This window comes from Dipodomys merriami, unplaced genomic scaffold (genome assembly GCF_024711535.1).
Source record: "Dipodomys merriami isolate MVZ:Mamm:240054 unplaced genomic scaffold, mDipMer1.0.p SCAF_13, whole genome shotgun sequence".
In the NCBI taxonomy this organism is placed as follows: Eukaryota; Metazoa; Chordata; class Mammalia; order Rodentia; family Heteromyidae; genus Dipodomys; species Dipodomys merriami.
Window position 1 is genome coordinate 18,900,057 of NW_027202604.1, and position 20,714 is coordinate 18,920,770.

At 35.7% G+C, this 20,714-nt stretch overlaps 1 protein-coding gene across 19 annotated transcripts in view; it reads right to left on the reverse strand.

The window, feature by feature from the left end:
- Positions 1-20,714, reverse strand: part of Fhit (fragile histidine triad diadenosine triphosphatase) — a 1,320,449-nt gene that overhangs the window by 576,348 nt on the left and 723,387 nt on the right. The gene's annotated exons all lie outside the window — the stretch shown is intronic.

Below are 20,714 nucleotides of genomic sequence, written 5' to 3' on the forward strand. Positions count from 1 at the left end.
GTCCCTTTACATTTCCCAACATGCCCTCTCATAATACCTTTTATGGCCCAAATAAGGTTTTCTTTCTGTGTGTTGTGTTAATCTAAGGTATGATTTTAAAGTACAGAGACTGGTGTTATCACTTTGGTAGAATATCTTTCTCTCCCTTCCCCCACATTTTACTCAGTATGGACAGAACTCTCAGTGACAATAATCTTTCCTTTTCAGTTTTAAAAGTTGTGGGCTTGGTGACAGAAAACAAGTTCTAACCATGGTGGACAACTAGAATTCCCGAGGGGCATCCTATTGGTGGTTCATATTTATAAAAACTTGTATCACTTTCTCTTATGGCCTGTCATCAAATGTGACATAATGCAATGTGACAGCTCCAGTTTTGAGGATGGCATTTTGCACTTTGCTTTCAAACTTCACAACTACAGTTACCCAGTAGAAGCTGGCTGACTTCAATGGAGCAGAAGGGGAACTGTTAACAGGTTGCCAACTTTAAATTACTGCTGAGTAGCTTAGCGTATTTCTAGAATAATTCTTTTAAAAAGTAATTAACCATAATTTCCAAAAGATCCTTGTTGAAATGTATTTTCTCTTTCCTTATGGTAGGCATTTTGCTGTGAACTGCTAGCACTTTTCCACTCACTATCCTATATTTACACCTTTACTGGCCTCCACATAGGTGGTGTGTGTGTGTGTGTGTGTGTGTGTGTGTGTGTGTGTGTGTGTGTGTCTGTGTGTGTGTGTGTCTGTGTGTGTGTGTATGAAAGAGAGAGAGGCAGAGGCAGAGGCAGAGACAGAGGCAGAGACAGAGAGACAGAGAGAGACAGAGAGACAGAGACAGAGAGACAGAGAAAGAGCTCTACCCAAAACTTAATGAGCAGACTGAGATCTGTTCAACAAGGACAATACAAATAGCAATCCAGAAAAACACTGAGCAGCTACTGCATAGGAATATTTGTACTTTGCATCTATTTTCTTCCCATTTCCACTGAAGATTCTTCTCTCGTGTAGGAAACAGATTGAGAAAAGCCATCCATGGCAGTGCTTCAGAGAACCAACTGCACAAGTCCATAACTTTGGCAGCTTGTCTGCATCCTGGAAATTCTTGCAGGTTATGCTATGTCTTGAGGGTGTAAGGGCAAACACTTGGAGGAGGTAAAGCGAGAGGCTTCAGTTTAGAGAACTCTGTAAACTTGTTAGGAGAAAACAAGTTAATTTTTATGGCTCCTCAAGGAAAGTTAATAAAAACTTTGCTAGATTCAAAAGCATCTCTCCAGACTTCTTTTCCTAATTAAAAATAAGCACATTAAAATACATTCTAACCCAGTTTTGAAACAGGAACCCAATCATCCATCGCCCAGTTCAAAGAATTTTCTTAATCCAAATATCAAAAAGTATCCATATTCTATTTTTCATTTTGTGTCTTCATAAACATTTTATTACAAAAAAATGGAAAAAAGGCAGAGAATGGTATAATGAATCATTCATACCTCCTTCACCATCTGCAAAATTACTTCAAAGCAAAGTCTATATATTACTTAAAACAATATAATCTAAAATTTTCCTTTGTAAGAATTATATAAATTGCTCTTGAGTAAATTTTATCAAAATACTGTGATTTATTTAGAACTATCCTAACCCTCTGTACTGTGACATCATTTGTTTCAAATAAGTAGTAAAAATTACTAAATGTGTACAACAGAGGCATGACATGTATTTGCTGTTCACAAATCCAGAGTGTGTCTAGGAATGATATCCCCTGATTAGGGTCAGACTCTTTTCTATTGAAACTGGCATGGTCTCGCAGTGAGTTCTAACACAGAACATTAATCAGACCTATCTAAGCAACTAAGAACTGGAATAGGAACTATTGGCCCTCCCTTGACCATCAGTCATGGCCAACAGCATGGTTCTTGAACAGTTTGAACTATTGTTAAACATCTACAAGAACGCTCTTTTTCATGTATCTGTGATGCTTTGGGCCTTGGTGGATACTCTCTCCTCTTCAAGCTCACAGAAAAGAGAGATTATATGATTTTATAGATGTAAGCATGGTGAACAATTCAATTTGGGACTAGGATAAGGCCCTAGAACCATCTACCAAAACCAAGCTCAAAGTTAACAAAGGTCATTCTTCCTTTTGTCAAATTCATCAAAGTAGACAATTCTGCAAAACAAGCACTTTCTTGGTCTTTTATTACAGACCCTTTACTAGGAACAAAGTAGCAAAATCCCAAAGGACAGCAGTTTATTGAATCCTAGATGACATCAATGGTAATACCTATTATTATTTTATTTTATGCCTTTTCAAAAACTGATATGCAGCAATTCTAAAAATACTTTGTTTCACAGATATTATACAACATATACATACCAAATCATCTGATTAATTTTAATTTTTGCAGGTTTTCTTTTTTCTGGATATGAAAATGACTTACAAAATTAAGGACTATTTTTCAGTGTTGTTGCTATGCAAAAATCACCTCTTCCTTTGATTTTTCCCTTCTACCAAATCAACCCCAGGGGTAGTGGGTTTAAAGCAACAGAGGAGGTCCTGGCTAGGAAAGATTACCTTTGTCCATGCCCAGATCCACAGTGATTCCTTAAAAATATATAGCTCTGAAAATGTCCATCTGTTACTATTTTTATTCTTAGAGACTAATGCCTCTACTACTCTGGGGATCTAGATCCTGACCATAACTATGTGGTAAAGGTATTCCACTGCTTGAAAGGATTGATCCAAAGCCATACTGAGGATAGCAATGTGTCTAGCAATCTTAGCTATTTAGAAGGCAGGAGGACCATAGTTCAAGACATAAGTTTGGGAGATGCCCTCTCAGCAAATAAGCTGGGCATAGTAGCATGTTCTTATATGCAGAAAACATAGGTATAAAAACATAGATCCAAAGCCAACTCTGGGCAAAAAGCTTAAGACCTTGACTGAAAAATAACTCAAGTATAAAAAGGCCTAGGATGTGGGTCAAGCCATAGAGTGCCTGCAAGTGTAAGACCTGGATTCTGAACTCCAATATTGCCAAGTAAGTAAATAAGCAAAATAAAGCCATATGCCAAGACAACCATACCATAAAAATAAATATGAAAATAATAATAGTAATAATAATAATAATAAATCACACTAATAAACATAATAACTCTTGCCAAGTGGATGATGAAGGATAAAAGACTCAAACATTGTGTTTTAGGCAACCGAGACACTTGCAGTCAAAAGACTGAGTTGATAGCTGGAACTAAATTCCACAGAAGCAGGATGTGCAAGGTCAGGTTTGGCACTTATTATTTCCTTATGATAAGGCAGAAAAATCAAGCCCATAATAAGGTCAAATCAGGAAGGAATCAAATTGAGTTTTTAGATGCAATCTATTTTATAGACGTTGCTCTCTTGGAAATGCTAAAACAGGGTTGTTTTTTTATATTTCTCTTCACTTTTTCTTTTATTTAAAGGAAGCATCTTATTTTTTATGGATCAAATGGGTGATTTCCTCCTAACTGGCAAACCATCTTGAAATAGGTTGCCTAAACTGGAAATGTACTATCTTTGTGATTTGATGGGAAAAAAAATAGATCCAGCTGCAAAATACATTTCATTTTTTTTATTATAATGCAAAGAGTCCCAATCTGCCTACCAATTGAACTGTTTTGGTCATGAGACATTACCTCCCCAGCATGTGGTATGCCCATCAGCAGGAAGTAGTAAGAAAAGCAGACTAACGTTATTTATTACATTTGCATTGCCTACAAAGCCATTTACTTAATGGATGAGTCTCATTAGCAGTCCAGCCACAATATAAAGAATACAATGATGTGTTTCATGGGTTCATTAAAATAATATTTCAAAGGAGTCATTAGAAGAAAAGAAGCTGAAGATTCAACAGACAGTAAGTTGTCTGCAAATAAATGAGATGGAACCAACATGTTTTCTAGTAAGTTAAGAAACATGTTTACAAATATATCACAGCCATTAAAAAAAGGAAGCATCAACTTAGCAAGTGCTGGGGGGATGATTGTTCATGAAATTTACCAAAATACAACTGTAACATTCTCTCTCAACAGTCATTACAGATGTGAACCAATGTAGGTACAGGAAAAGGGGGCTTAAGGAGGAAAATTCATTCTAGCGCCTGGAGATGATACTTTTGTTTGAAGCAGAACTGAAATCGACTTTGGGATCACCACTATTTTTTTCCTATATGTTTTTTTTTATTTATTTACTTCAAAATACGCCTTTCTTTCTTAAAAAAAAAAGAAAAGAAAATCATGGTTAGTGCAAAATAGTCCTGAAAAGGCAGACTATATACTCACATTTTAAAAATCTTTTTCTTATTTATACCCAGGTGTTCAAAATACAAAGTTCTACAAAGCCTTATTCTGAAATCATACCTAATGGTTGACAAATATTTACTCAACAAGTGGATGGATGCATGAGTGAATTGAGAAAAGCAATCCCTTAAACAAGGGAGCTTGAGGTTTGCCTGTTAATTATTGTTGCTTCTTCATTCTGCGACAGCATTTCTACCTATAAGCAAAACAATAAATGGCATGAAATAGCACATTTCCAATAATGCTAAAAGCTTTAACATACTACAGGGTGAACATTTTTACTAGGGTCATAGAGACTAGATTAAAATGAAAGATTTCATAGGGACTCATTTACAGACCTTCTTTTCACAAATAAAATATCACATAGAATGAGAGACCACTAAAGAAACAGATTTCTAATCATCAACTCTCATTCTTTGAAAGAACTTAGTGTTATAACTTGAAAGAATTACATATTCAGGGACATGGGTGTGCACAACGAAGTAAGTATGCCTAGCAATCAGTCATGGACACCTGGAGTACCAGGCATGAGAGAAAACAGAGACCTTCCTCCATGCACAGTGCCTGCTAGTTAGCTACATAGCTCAACCATGGGACTGGATTTGGCCATTGGGATACTATTAAAAGCACACTGGAAATTCTGGAAAAGACTGTGAGAACCCTTTGTATTTGTTTATGTTCTAGTTTCTCTATCATTAGCATGACCACATGCCTGGGCCAACCTGCTAGAACATAACCATTCCAGCCAAGGGTAATGAGAGGCTTGATAGCCTAGATAATCTGCCGGTCAGCAGACTGTAGGAATCTGGGCAACTTCAGCAGAGTTACCTGTGTGACCCCATCCAACTTCACATGCAAGAAGAATAAACATATATTGGTGTGGTATTATTTGACATCTGATCTATTCTCACATAGCCTCCACATTTTGTACTAAGCTTTCACCAAAGAGAACAGCAGGAGGAATAAAATGAAGTTAGCACTGTTTTATTAAATTTCTAATTCATTTTAGCAAAATAACAAAGGGTTATTAAATTACAAATTAGTTTTATTAAAATAAAGGGCTATTTGTTCCCTAATTTTTAAGACAAAGGATACATTAAGAATTGTGCACACAGTGTCAATTTTTAAATGTTTCCAACTAACTCAATAAAATATTCTAAACTCTTGGAGCCAGCCTACAATTTGTTACCCTCTGTCCTAAGTCTAGAGGGTACTAAGAGCTCAGGTTTTTCGAAGGTATTGTGGATGGGCAGATGAATACATAGTGCCATTATAGAAACAAACCTGTCATACCTTAATGTGGTATGTGAACAAATGTAAAGTTGAGATCTTGAAACCTGTTATGAATGATTTCTAGCTGGCCACATACATAAAATCTGACCAATTCCCACCAGTATCTACCATGGTTGGACTGCTAATGACTGAAGAGAGTCATCACAGGCATAATTTTGTCTGGGGTGCTAAACTCTAACAATATAGATGTCTCCCAAGGTAAACTGTCAGTTAGCCAAAAACTTCAGCTGGTACAACTTCTTAGGACAAAGCAAAACATAATTCAAAGAATATATCCTTTCAAAGTTTACCACCTTCTATCCAAAGTAGTGGGGGGGAAACGTGGGAAGGCCAACAGAGTTGCTGAAGCATTATACTTCTCCTCCTACGATGTATACTTATAATATGGAGGAAAGGAGAAAGGTGCTTATTCTTGACTTGCCTTAACATTCTGGCTGATGGTTCAATAGGAGAAATTTTGTAACCGTTTTCCTTTAGAATTACCTCATGGGATCGTGATATTGATACAGAAAAAATAATTAATGAATTGGCTTGTAATAAACTATAAGCAACCCCCCAGGGGCATTATAGAGAAACTAGTCTAGTATCTATGGTTGTCAAGAAAACTGAGCAGAGATCATTCCCTACTCATATCTTATTAAAACAATCAAATGACTTATAGACCTCTATGAAAACCAAGCATTCTCTTTACTTCCTTTCCCCTTCTCATATTTAACTAGGTATTGCTCAGGCATTGTGGCTCACACCTATCATCCCAGTTACTGGACAGGTGGAGCTCAGTCTGATTGTAGTTCAAGGACAGCTTGAGTAAAAATTAGTGAAATCCTGTCTTAAAGAACAAGCCAAGCATGGCAGTTCAGGCCTATAGTCCCAGTTTTATGGAAGCATAGGTAGGTGAATTATGATCCAAGACTGGCCTGGAAAAAAAAGAAAGAGAACTTATCTGAAAAATAAGTAAAGCGAAATAAGGCTTATGGCATGTCTCAAATAGTAGAACATCTGCCTAGCAAGCAAAAGGCTATGGGTTCATATCATAGTATCCTTCCCTACTCTTTCTCTCCCTCTCTCTCTCACCAAAAATAAAATAAAATAAAGAACCATAACCCTAAGAAGACTTGAGAAGTTTGTAGATCCTCAATGCTTCAATAGCATTTCTTTCACTATCATTTTACTACCTGTCTTGTTTTGTAATCACCTCTTCAGGGCATTATTTTATCCACTGGAGTAATTGCTATTTGAGATCCAGAATCATGGCTTTCATTTTTGTATGCTGAGCACTTAGGAGAGCACTTTGCCCATACAAAGTGTTCAATAAATGCTATATGAAGAGAAAATGAAAGAATTCTGATACTAGACGTATTATGTAAGAGTTGAGAGGAACATCTTAACTATGAACCAACAATAAGCTTAGAGAATTCAGGCAAAAATATGTAAGAGCTTTTCAACATTACATCCATTAGCTATGAGCCCGAGGACCAAGTCTTCAAAGATAAAATATTTACACAGAACAATGGGGAGCTAAAACATTTACAGCCAAACACATGTTAAAATTGGAAGAAATGTCACAGGCACTTATACCCAGGTGTTAAATTTTTTCCTGTTATCTTGCTTGAAGCAGTGGGTGTTATTGCTTCAACTTTAACATAAAGAGCTATGCTTTTTCTAGGAGCATTTTTTCACCCTGAGATCCTTACTTCTCCAAACTTCTTTTAAGTATCAAGAAATAAGAACTGTCATATGTAAATTAGCTCCCTCTGGTCAAAATGTCCACAGACTCTGAGAAAGATGTTTAGTCTTCCACTCATACCTTAGGTCCTTAAGACTCAATTTCTAAAACACAAATAGTGGTTCAACATATCAGGAATTTAATACAATGAACTTAAATATATTCTTCCTTTAGGAACCTCAAGATAATCTATTTTTATTTCCCCACTGTCACTGTAACCCCCTTTTCAGAGACTTGATCCTATGAGAGATGATAAAAACAAACAGACCCATTAATTAAGAAACTGAATCACTTCTTCCTTTTCTTTCCTTTTCTACCTACCTCCACATCTAGCATATAAATACTCAAGAAATCAGCATGCTGCTTCTCGTGTGTTCAGATAAAAAAAGACCAGTCAGTGAGAGCTTAACTGCTTAGATAATTATTATAAACTATACAAAGGTCAGTTAAGGAGGGTGTGTTGAAATAGCGTAATATTTTAAAGCACCAAGCTAGACACAGTGGTGCATGGTTGTAAGCCCAGCATTCAGGAGAATGAGACAGGAGGATCATGAGATCTAGGCTAGCCTGGGTCTACATAGCAAGACCCTGTTTGAGCAAACAAAACCCTCCAAAATAACAAAATCAACTAACGGGGACTTTTCCCACCTTGATGTCCAGCTTGGACATCAAGGCAACATTTGTGGCATCTTCTCCTGAAAGGAAGTCTAAGTTAGAAGTACTTATTCTGTTATTGTTGATTGCATTACTTAACCAATTTAGAAAACAAATTAATCATAAATGTTGCTTGACATAATAGCTTCAATCTAACATAAAAGAAATGAGGGTTTTTTGTTTTGTTTATCAAACATTTAACATTTTGCAAACCTAAGTCTTAATACAAAAAAGATGTTACAAATTAATAATAAAATCAACTCTAGGTAGGAGATGAGCAAAGGAAACAAAGACACAATTCACAGAAGAAAAATGTTCAAGTGGCTGAACAGAAACGAGGAGAGGGCAATAGATAAAAATTAAAATTAAAGTGAGACACCAAGGTCACTGTTAAAATGGCAAATATATTTTATAATTATAGTAGTAAGTGCTCAAAGAAGTAATCATTCAGATAGCTACAGTTGGCTGATATCTTTTTCTAGGAAAAAAGTTTGGTAATATACATTAAAAGTTTTAACAAATTTAATATATTTATTTCCAGTATTGGGTTTTTCTATCCAGATAATTGGTTGGGAAACAGAAGTGTCTCTCAATATAGTAATAGTAATATTAAAAATGATACTTGAACTGGGATCATAGGCTCATGCCAATAATTCTAGCTACTCAGTAGGCTGAGGTCTATGAATTATGTATGGATGCCAAGATGGGCAAAACAGTCTGTGAGATTCTTATCTCCAATTAACCATGAAAAAGTCAGAAGTGGAGATGTAGCTCAAGTGGTAGAACACTAGCCTCAAGTACAAAAGCTCAAGGACAGTGCTCAGGCACTGAGTTCAAGCCCCAGAACCAGCACAAAACAAAAACAAAAAACAAAACAACAACAACAATACAACCAATAATACAATGATTTGCTAATAAATAATAAAAATTTCTCAGGGACATGTGGCATGCTCACAACAAAGTATTTTTAAAGCCTATCTCAAATATACCTAATGTACAATTTTCTTATTTAAATGTACATAGGAACATACAAAATAATATGCACACTAAAATAATAAAGTTGTCATCAGCAAAAGAGTTGGATTTATTTGTGACTTATTTTCCTATGCAAATTTCTCCCATTCATGTAAATGAGGCCTGGCAGGTCAATAAAACTGGTAAAAAAAAAAATTAGTAATAATATAAGGAAGTTCCTCTAGAATGCTGAATGCCTCTCCCTTATGATAGTTTCTTCAATCCGAATCTAGGATGGCTCCCACCTAACCCAATCTCAATAGTGTCTAATCTGATCACCTCTGACCAGGATGTGATCACACCAAATGTGAATAAATACAGAAAGCATCATTTCCAGAAATGGAATCCAGGAACAGTTGAGCCACTTTGACCAAATTTAATTCCAACATGTTCATGCTAAAGAGCAAAGATGAAAGCTAGTGAGCAGTATTGAGAAGATTAGCTCATTACAGAGAATAGGAAAAATAATTCCATATTCAAGTAAACGAATTCTAGTTTTAAAAGTCAACAGAAGTGTTTCCTTAAATTAATGAGGTATAATTATTTAAACCTGATACCTAATTCTGTTGAACTCTGGCAAATATCTGTTATTACCATAATATTACATATACATTTACAGAATAATATATATATTTGAACAAGAACATGTATAATTCTCATGCATATGCTTCTTATCAGCCCCCTGGGCTGTCTATGTGTATTGTTAATTTCACATATCTTTTGAATGATGTTATCAACATCCAAATGGCCTATGGCAGAATAAAGATTGTTCACCATTGTAAGGAAATCAATTATAGACTTTATCCTAGTTACTCCTTGCTATTTTTTTTAGTGAACATAAAATAGAACACAACTATGTTGATTACATTGGAAAGGCAGATGAAGTGAACCTATCTTTTCAGTTTGGGGAGTTCTGTAGCTATTTTTCCTTAAACACCACTACCAGACTTTATTTATAAACCAGCTATCTATAATCTAGGACTTGAAAAAAAACTCACAGGAAAAATCTATTTAATCCACAATAATTAAAAGTATATCTGTTAATAATTCAGCCACACAAAATAATGATAAAGTATTCATATGTGTTTATGCATGCCTGTGTGCACATGCATATGTGTGCTAAAATGATTGTTATCCAAGAATTTAGTTACAATCTCCATTCACATGTTCAGTAACACTGGTATAAACCAGTTACACTAATTACCCCAAATCAAGTTCCACTTCTCAATTTACAAGCCTTCCATTTTATTCTATAAATTCTTTGCTGTCATGAACTCAAAAAATTATTACTGTCATCAATAGGAAGATTGTTTTAGTTGTACAGATGGCTGTCCCTTTATAGGCCAACTTAATGACTTGTTCTTATCTAATCTGTCGTCTGTTATTTAGTTGTCATTATGAACTTTTTGGGTTTCATATCAATCAATTTTCCATGTTTGCTAAACAGATGGCTGTATTTAAAAAGAAAAAGAAAAGCAAGAAAAGTGACGTTAAATGATTTTTAAAAATTAAAAAAATCTACACACTTTAATATGTCTAAATGAAATAAAAATTACTATTAAAAAACGAACTTTGAAGCCAAAGTGAAATAGATTTTCAAACTCAATGGACATGCAAAGAAACAATCAGTAGCAGCTGTCTACAAGTAGAACAAATTACTTCAAAAATAGGAATAGGTTTTTCTTCCAATATTTATCACAAAAATGTTTTTAAAATCTAGCTTGACAAATGGAAATAACAAATGTCAACTGATGTAAATCACCGATTCAGGAGCTCTTTATGTTATAATTCACAGGTGTACCTCCTTTGTCTATTGTTTGTAATCCTTTTTAGAGAGTAGGTAATTACATAAATACTTTCATTTACTGAAAAGTGTTCCTCCTCTTTGTCATCTTTATGATGACTTTGTTTAATCACTGGGTTATTATCAAATCAGCACCCAAACTCAAGAAGCATAAAGGTAAATTTAAAGGAGTTACGCCAATGAAATTAAAGTTCAGGAAATAGTAACTGGCAGTGTGCCAGGAAGACCACAGCAGTTCACATTGTATCTGAGAAAGTAATTGAAAGCTCTAAGAAAATATAACATCATGGGATAATCTTAGGTTGCATTTTTGACTGGGTACTTGTGTGTATGCTTAAGAGAAGTATTTACTAACAAGCCAGCATTTGCTTCATTAGCTTCAAAGGTAATAGAGCAGAACTGTTTGACCAATAAGAATCCCAGAAACAGTTGTGCAAAGTAATGTCAATAACACCTTTGATTACTAAAGGGATCCACTTCACTTCTGCTTTTTTTGTTTGCTCAAGTTCAAGTTTCCTCCACAGTAACAATACCAACAAGAAGCAGGAAAGTAAGTCTAATCCTGTATGTTCTTCAAAGAAGAAGAGTTTAAGATAGAATGACAATTTATCAAAAGAGAACAATTCTTTGCCTTATATTTTTTTCTTATATGATTGACCCAAGCAAAAGATAGATCTACTGGAGATAACTGTCCTGCAATAACTGTTCTGCAGTGTTCTCCTAAGATATAAAAGGAGTCAATAACTTCTTTTTGTTTGGGGTTTTTGTCTAGTTGGATGATTGGATTGTTTTTAGTGTTACTGGGGTTTGCACTCTGAACCTCCTGTTTTGTAGATAAGCACTACTTTCAACTTCATTAACTTAACAAACTCATGAATCATAACACATCTATTCTAATATCAGACATCCGAAAGCTTTGACAGGGCTTCGTGGTATCTGAATGGCCAAATTGCAAACAGCAAATTTTCCCAAGTATCTCACTGTTTTCTGAATTTTGTGATATCATAATCCCCTTCACCCTAACAAACCATTCACCTTCCCTGTCTTTAACCAAACAGGCCTAAACAAAGCTCAGATGTATTATCCTGGGTTTCATTTGGCTTTCAGTATATTAGGCAAATCTAGACTCCTCCAAACAAATCATTTTCCTTCACCCCAAAATATCCCAGCAAGACAAGCAGATTCTGAGGTGGTAGAATTTTACATATCAGGTTGTTTTTTCTGTCAACAAACTGTGACATTAATGGGAAATGCGAGATGAACTGAAATCTTCAACAGCAATTAGCAGAGAGCAGGGATGAAAAGCAATTATGTCAACATTAGGACATCTAAGACTCTTTGTACTCTAAGGAAATGACAGTTCCTATTAGGACAAAGCACACAGGAACATGAGCAGGGCTGAAATTTTTCCCCAGTTGAAATTCTATTTTATTTCACTTCCATTCTATTTAAATATTGGGCTTTTTTAGGAATTATATTAGATTTTGACGTCTTCACGTTCATGAGTGCACCTTAACATAGTAAGCTAGCCAAAATACTGAGCACTGGAAGAGTTTAAGATTGCCAAGTACAGCACTACTAAGTAATAAGTATGGGGAATCTTCTCAAGGTATGCATTTGCTGGTCCTTCAAGAGATAAATGCAGTTGGAAGAGACTGGAAAAAAAATAGTAGAATTCTAACAAGGGGAAAATGCTAAAGGAGGCACTGGAGACAAAGATGAATTAAGAGTTTGGGGTTTTGTTGTGGTTGTTTGGTTGTTTTAGATATACACTTGTCTTCAAATTTATTATCTTCCTGCTTCTCTATCCCAAGTGCTCAGATTGCAGGCATGTGATATCAACCCATGGCCACCACTTTATCTAAAACTCTGACCTTGAACCAATGGTTTTTTTAACTGTTCTAGCCATTTTGGGAAAGATACATATCACTTAGGATCACTTTAAGCCCCCCCCCAAAATGGGGGTAAAAGTGCATACTGGAGAAAATGGGTAGCAAATAAAAGGTTAGTATTATCTACTAGGTAGATGAGCTCATTTGTCTCTCCCCTCACGTAGCTCCTTTCTAAATCAATCTTATCAAGACAACCTTGTCCACTAAACCAGGCTTGGAATGTCTGACTGCTGCCTAAAGTTCACCCCTAGGAAGAATGCCGAGTCAAATCATATCACAAACTTCCCCGCCAAAAGCCATTCTATCCTACCCTTCTCTGTATCTGTTTTCTCAGTCACAATCCAAATCTAAGTATGAATTACTGGTAAAAGTTCTTCTGACCTCCTGATGTCTTCTTCTCCTCTTTCCCATTCATCCTTACATCCCAGTGCCTGGCTTAGCCAACTAGAAGAGTTGTCTAATGTACCCTGACAATGGTTCCCAGTTTCCTACTACTTAGCCATTCATCCAGTAAATAGTTTCTGGAGACTCACTAAATATGAACTATTGCGCTTTATATTAGGGATGTGAAAATGAATAAATCATGCCTTAAGAGTAAAATGGGGAAAAATAGACAGATTATACTTCAATGTTCCAAAGAAGAGATGAAAATATGGGAAATTTTGTAAATAGTATGAAATCCTCACCAAGGAGGTTCTGAAGCTGAGCAGCATCTCCAGAGATGAGAGCTATTTGTCAAGCAAAGTGGAGAAGAGGACTCTTAGCATTTAGTGTACAAAATTGAAAAAGCAAAGCAAACAAAACAACAACCCACTCTATTTTATACATAATAGGTTATTCCCTTGTGTGGTTGAAGTGAAGTTATTATAGCAGTTAGAATGTAACTGAACAATTACCCAGGGTACAGAGAGACCCCACACATACCATTGACCAAGCAATAAAAACAAAAGATGAGCTCTTCACAGAAGAAGCAACAGCACCAACAGATGCTGTTTCTTTGCGTGACTGCTGGACCAGATATGTAAATTACTAGGATAGACATTCAAGGATGAATCAAAGAGAGAATATAAGTGATACACTTTAACAGATAATAGCAAGCCACCATCCTGAGCAAGAGGTTTCAAGTCTCAATGACGGTAAACACAGAACTTAGACTATCTGAAATAAATATTCTTTTCCTGATCTCTCTCTAGAATTTCCAGACATTAAAGGGCAGTGGTAAATGAAGTTCTCTCCTTTGAAGGAAAGCTAGCAACATGGCCAATGATTAGTTTCTGTGCATTCATTCATGGAAGAATCAAATCCAGAAGTCTTCGCCACTCCAGCTTTTGTTTAAAACTATAATTCTCTCTATATTCCTAAAACAACAATAGCCACCTAGAGATCTGTAGTATCATACAACTACTAACCAAATTATATACGCATTTCCTGACTACTCTGATGAATCTGTGACATACTCTTTAAAAACAAATATATATATATATATATATATATATATATATACATGTACACACACACATACACACATATGTCAATTGAGAGGCATCTGGGCTGATTCTATACCTTGGATATGATGAATAGTGCTGCAATAAACAAGGTTGTGCTGGTGGCTTTACTATATCCTGATTTGTAATCTTTGGGTTAAATGCCTAGTAGTGAAACAAGAACATTTTACTAATCCATTAGAAAGAATGATATTGAAGGGCACCAATCGCTCATGCCTATAATCCTAGCTACTCAGGAGGCTGAGATCTGAGGATCACAGTTCAAAGCCAGCCCAAGCAGGAAAGTCTGTGAGACTCTTATCTCCAATAAACCACTAGAAAACCAGAAGTGGCACTGTGGCTCAAGTAGTAGAGCACTAGCCTTGAGCTGAAGAGCAAAGGGACATTGCTCAAGCCCCACAACCGACAAAAAAAAAAAGGAAAAAAAAGAAAGAATGATATTATGCCAATTATAGAAAAATGGGAAGACTTGGAAAAAATTATGCTACGTAAAATAAATCGAGACCAGAGAGACAAAGAGTCTATATTTTCCTTATATGTGGAAGTTAGATTTATCTTACACACTCATAAGTAAATATGTTAGGTAGTAAGCAAGTGTATATAAATGTATTAAGTTAAAGTTCAGCAAAATAAAATACCAGGAAGAAGGTACTGGAAAGGGATGGAGTAGGGTCAAGCCCAGCACCAGTGGTTTATGCCTATAATCCTAGCAACTCAGGAATCTGAAATCTGAGGATCATGGTTCCAAGCCAGTCTGGGTAAGAAAGTGTGTGGCTCTTATGAAATCCTAGCAACTCAGGAATCTGAGATCTGAGGATCATGTTTCCAAGCCAGTCTGGGCAAGAAAGTGTGTGGCTCTTATGTAATCCTAGCAAACTCAGGAATCTGAGATCTGAGGATCATGGTTCCAAGCCAGTCTGGGCAAGAAAGTGTGTGGCTCTTATGTCTAATAAACTTCTCAAAATGCCAGAAGTGGCACAGTGACTTTAGTGGTAGAGCACTTGCCTTGAACAAAAGCTCAGGGACAGCGCTCAGACCCAGAGTTCAAGCCTCAGGACCAGCAATAAATAAATAAATAAATAAATAAATAAATAAATAAATAAATAAATAAATAAATAAATAAATAAATAAAATGCAATGTGTATCCTACAAAATTAAGAAGAGTAAGGGAAGGGGTGAGTAGGTGAGAGTGTTCCACTTCTGACTTTTTGGTGGTTAATCAGAGTATCACGGAATTTTCTGCTGGATTAACTTCAAATTTTGATCCTCAGATCCTAGCCTCCTGAGTAAGTAGAATTTTAGGCATGAGTCCCAGATGTCTGGCTGGGCCATGAGTTTTAAATTCTATCACAATTTATTTTTTGAAAAAAAACAGTCTGCTTTCTGTCATTTCTTCTCTCAATAATAATTCATAACTTACATAGTTGTTTCAAAAAACAATGAATAGACCTCCTCATACCTTAGGAGATGATCTATATCTGATGAAAATATCTAACATGTATCTGTACATTGCCAAAGACTACCTGTTTGGGGCTCCTAAATCTATTAATAAAATATGACCAGAAAATCAACTCTTGGAGGAGTATTTTTAAATGATTTGACTTTGAAGGTTTAAGAACTCTAGTTAGCTCTTTAATCTATTTAACTATAAACCTTTTTTCTCCTCTCGAAAAAATATATAACAGTGAAATATACCTTACGACTAACTTCTTAATCCATGAAGCATACAACTTTCATAGATACTAATGCATCTCTGAAGGATACAAATCACCTTGCCTCCTGTAATGAACAAAACACTGGTGTTCAAAATAGATCATATACCCAGCTACAATGATATGGCAAGTATACATTTACCAATGAGTGCTTATTATTTTCCATTAATCATTTTCACTTCAGAAAGTGAATTCTCAAGACACCGTACAAATCCCAGTCATGTAAAGACGTGACTTATACTAAGGGAAAGGGGTTATCTATAGTTAGTATGCTTTATACTAAGTACTTTCCATTTGATGTCTTGCTTGATTCTATAGCAATCGCAATAGAGAAAGCCAGCTAAACTAAGGAAGTAGCTTAAAGATCACTCATTTAACAAGTATCTGAATGACTCCTTATCCCATATAATTGTCACTCAATTACAGGACGCGGCCTTCTCGGGTAGCTTGATGTTATACACGTCACAAATGAAAACATGCACAGAACAGGTTCAAATTAAGATTCTTCTTTGACTGATTGTATTTGCTCCTAAGCAGAGTGAGGGAGAAGAAACATAGATTTATTCTTGTTGTTGTTCACCCATTATCAATGGTCCTCATCATCATCAGAGAACTAATCAGTAAAACGAACTCAAACTTCCCCTAGCCATACTAAATGCTAATAGACACTGGACTGGCTATTTCATTTTCATTCTCAAAGGATCCGTGTTAATGTTTTATCATCAGTTCTTTTCAATTAAGTCAGGTCATATTCCTGCCTGGACACTCACCCAAACTAATGGTTTCAATTTTCCAGGTTCTGTTGCTCAATCAGGAGCCAATTTCCTGAGACCAAAGAGCTAATGTTTCCCAATGTCCTTTCCTATTATTTCTAAAAAAAGAATTCAAGGAATATTCCATTTCAGTGAATTTGTCTCAGAATCAACTGTGTTTCTGGGAAGGAATTTTGTCACTTTTGTAGCTATTGGTATTCTAATTTCCATCAGCATAAACTAATACAAATAAAAAACGAATATAAATATAATCACAATATAATCACAATATAAACACAAAATATTCTTTTGTGTTAAATTTCTTTCAAATACTTAATCACCCATGCTTTTGCATGTGTCACTGATTATTTTTACTTGAAAATAGTATTTCTCTCTATAAAGGAATTGCCAGTAATTTACCTGTTCTCCTTTAGTTAATGGGCTTGATTGGACTTTGAAGTCTTCAAGAGTAAAATGAATCTGTAAGGCTTAAGTAATAGAATACCTCTCTCAAAATGTCCTGAGTTCAATCCATCCCACCAGAAAATAAGAGTAAAGTGATCGAAAACATATGTGTAGAAGACCTTTGTGTATATAATCTTCCCCCTTTCTTTTATAAATACCAAGTAGACTTGTTATATCATAGATTCTATCTTTAATTTTCAAAAAACTCAAACTATTTTGAAAAGAGGTTGTAATACTGGCTCTCTGAAATTTAAATACTTTGACATTTATTCTCTATTATTGAAGTATTGAAGAATAGGAGTTATATTTATTCTGGATGCATGTCCTTTGTCAGACAGAGGTATTTTTAGTGATTTCTTCCATTTGTAACTTGCCTTTCCACTCTGTTTACTTAGTCTTTTAATGAGAAAGCAATCTTTTTCTTTTACAATTAGTATTTTTTGTGTGCTCTTTAAGCAATCTCTAAGTTTTCAAAGACATTTTCTTTTTTATAGAAGCTTTATAGCTTAGGTTTTTATATTTTAAGTCTATGATCTATTGATTTAAATAATTCAGATTTTATGTCCCTCTTCTCATTTATGTTGGTGAATTCCTATCAATGGGGTTCTAAGTTAACTGACTTATTATTGTGCTAAGTGTAATTTTTCTGTTGATACCACCTAGTATATTACCCATTTTAACCATGACACTTACTAATTCTAGAGTAACCATCTTATTTATTTATAAATATTATTTTTAACTACCACTCATCATCTGCTAGTATACAATATCCATCATCTTTTCTGAGTTCTTTGTGTGTGGTGGGGGCAGTTGGTCATGGGGCTTGAACTCTGGGCTTGGGCACTGTCCCTGTGCTCTTCAGCATGAGGCTAGCACTCTACCACTTGAGCTACAGGGCCACTTCTGATTTTCTGGTAGTTAATTGGAGATGAGAGTCTCAGGGACTTTCCTGCCCAGGCTGGCTTTGAACCATGTTCCTCAGATCTCAGCCTCTTGAGTAGCTAAGATGACAGGCATGAGCCACTGATGCCCGGCCTTTTCTGAGTTCTTAAACATTGCCCTAATACCTATGGCTCAGTAAAACTAGTCATCTCAATATCTATGTCTCATGAGTCTTTCATTAGATAACTTCTTCGTACATATCATTATTATGCATCCTGTATCTCAAGAGGCCCAAATTACCATTTTTCCTTTATACATATCAGGTATTATTTCATTGCCAATTAAATTATGTATTATCTTTATCATTTTAACTTTGTTCTTATAATGTGTTAAGAGGCCTTAACACATTATATGTGGGGGTTTTATTGTTGTTTTTCTCAGTTTTAAGGACTTGCTCTCATTTCAGGTTGTGATTCTAAGATATGCCTTTTCTATGAACCCTTAAATATGTATTTTAATGTTTTCGTTTCTTTCATGCATGTGTTTCTAATGCATTTATAAGATTATTTCTTTGTTGCTTTGTATGTCCCTCCCCCACAGTGTAACCCCCACTTTCACTATATTTGATGTCAGTATAACATGTGGAGGAGATGGGGACAAACAAGTCGTTTAAGGATTCAGGTGGACCTGTTGCAACAATGAGAAGTACAAAATGTCATGTCAAAACCAGCTTTACAATGTCAGTGTGTGGGGGGGGAGGGGGGTATGATTGGGTGGGAGGGAGGGGAGAGGCTGGGAAGGGAGGTGAAGGGTAAACAAAGGAGGAGGCTGCAATGCTTGGTAAGAAATGTATGCATTATCCTGCCCATGTAATTGTAGCCCCTCTGTACAGTATGTTCTCAAATAAAATAAAATACAATTAAAAAAAAAAGATATGCCTTTTCTATGGTTGCAACTGAATTTCTTAAATATTCAGAAAGACCATCCCACCCTGGCCAGGACAGGACTCCCAACACCTCCATGAGACCTTTGGTCAGCAGGAGCTATCCTTCACTAGGTCTTAGAGAACTCTACTTTGTATATATCTAGCCTAGCTCCTGGCAAATATGAGACGCAGGAAAGCCTGAAAAGTTCTACCTCTGGGATTATTCAACATACGTCCTACCTTTCTGGTACACTTATGCTGAAATTTCAGCTACTGTAGGAACTCTACATGCTTAATGGAATAGCTACCTTGGCTCAGTGAGTTTGCAGCTCTCTGCTGTGGTTTTACGGGTATGAGATTCATGTGTGTTTCTCTCTTTGTAAGGATCCTATTTATAACTTCCCATAAGCCAATACCTAAAATCACTTGTCTCATACACTTTGTTCAGTTTTACATTGTGGTAGGGTAGTCAGTACGGTAATTTTTGTCATGGCCAAAACAGAAATTTACATTTAATATTAACATTAGATGAGTGGCAGTTAAGGAGACAAACTACACGTGCTTATTTCAACTGATAATCCTAAAGAGGATACTGCTCAAGTGAAAACTTAATCAACATGAACTACATGAAAATAGGTTCAAAACCCCATTATAGAACATCTTGTAACTCATGGAAGAAAAAGCCAGGATTAATCATGTTGGCAGTAATTTTCTTAAGGTATACAAAAGTTACATGTTTCCTATCTATAATAATAAACAATACAATAGGAAGTAATTCATTGCTTTTGTCCCAGCACTTGGAATCTTAATTCTCCATACATGATCTGTAACTTTTTCCTTATATAATATGTAAGAGGAAGAACCATTAGAAAAACTTATGTCATCTACATTAACTTTATGGATATATGCTTGAATTAACAACATTTTTGGCCAAGATTCAAAATGACTTAATGTTTCCTAAAGCCCAATTCAGTCAGAACTTGAGGTCAAGAACGGAAATCAGGTGTGAGAATGTACATAAAAATAGACTTCTTCTCTGTATGCTTTCAGTTCTACCACCTCCATGTATCAACTCTGAACTCAGTACTTCCAAGGCAAAATTCCTTCTCTTCCCATATGAATCTACAACCACAGCCTTCAAACTTGTCTTTTTGCTCCTATTTATCCACACACAGCTTTGATATAAATATTGCTCATAAAACACCAATTTTATGACCCCCTTTCCTGGTTTTAAATATACCAAACCCTCCCAGAGGTCATTTAGGAAGAAAGTGTCCCAATGGCTTTTGCTGCTTCTCACTGTCTTAAAGTCCTACTTCCCCTCTGTAAGTTTTTACATTCTAGCTGTATACAAGTTGTTGGAACGTATCATTGAGCTTTAGAATCTTTAGTCCTTTTCAAATTAAGCCCTGGGACTGACAGTAAACACTTCCTTGCTCCTGGAGTGAAACATTCTTCCTCTGAAACAAGTTAGAACAGCTTGCTTTTTCTGGTTTATATTTTGTCCCAGTCTTTTCTTTTACTATACCACATTTGCAATGATCTTGTTTATCCTCTACTGAACTATAACTTCCTTGTGAAGAGAGAGCTTAACGGTTGTGTCTTTATTCTCCCATGATCTAGCACAAGTTCCGTTCAAAGGACATCTTCAGGAAAGCTGGTGAAAGGTGAGTTTAAGATCATTGCCTTCTACCAAAGCACAGAGGAAAACATTGTGACTGTCACAAGCTGCACTTCTGAAGCTTAGGGTGTTGTTCACCA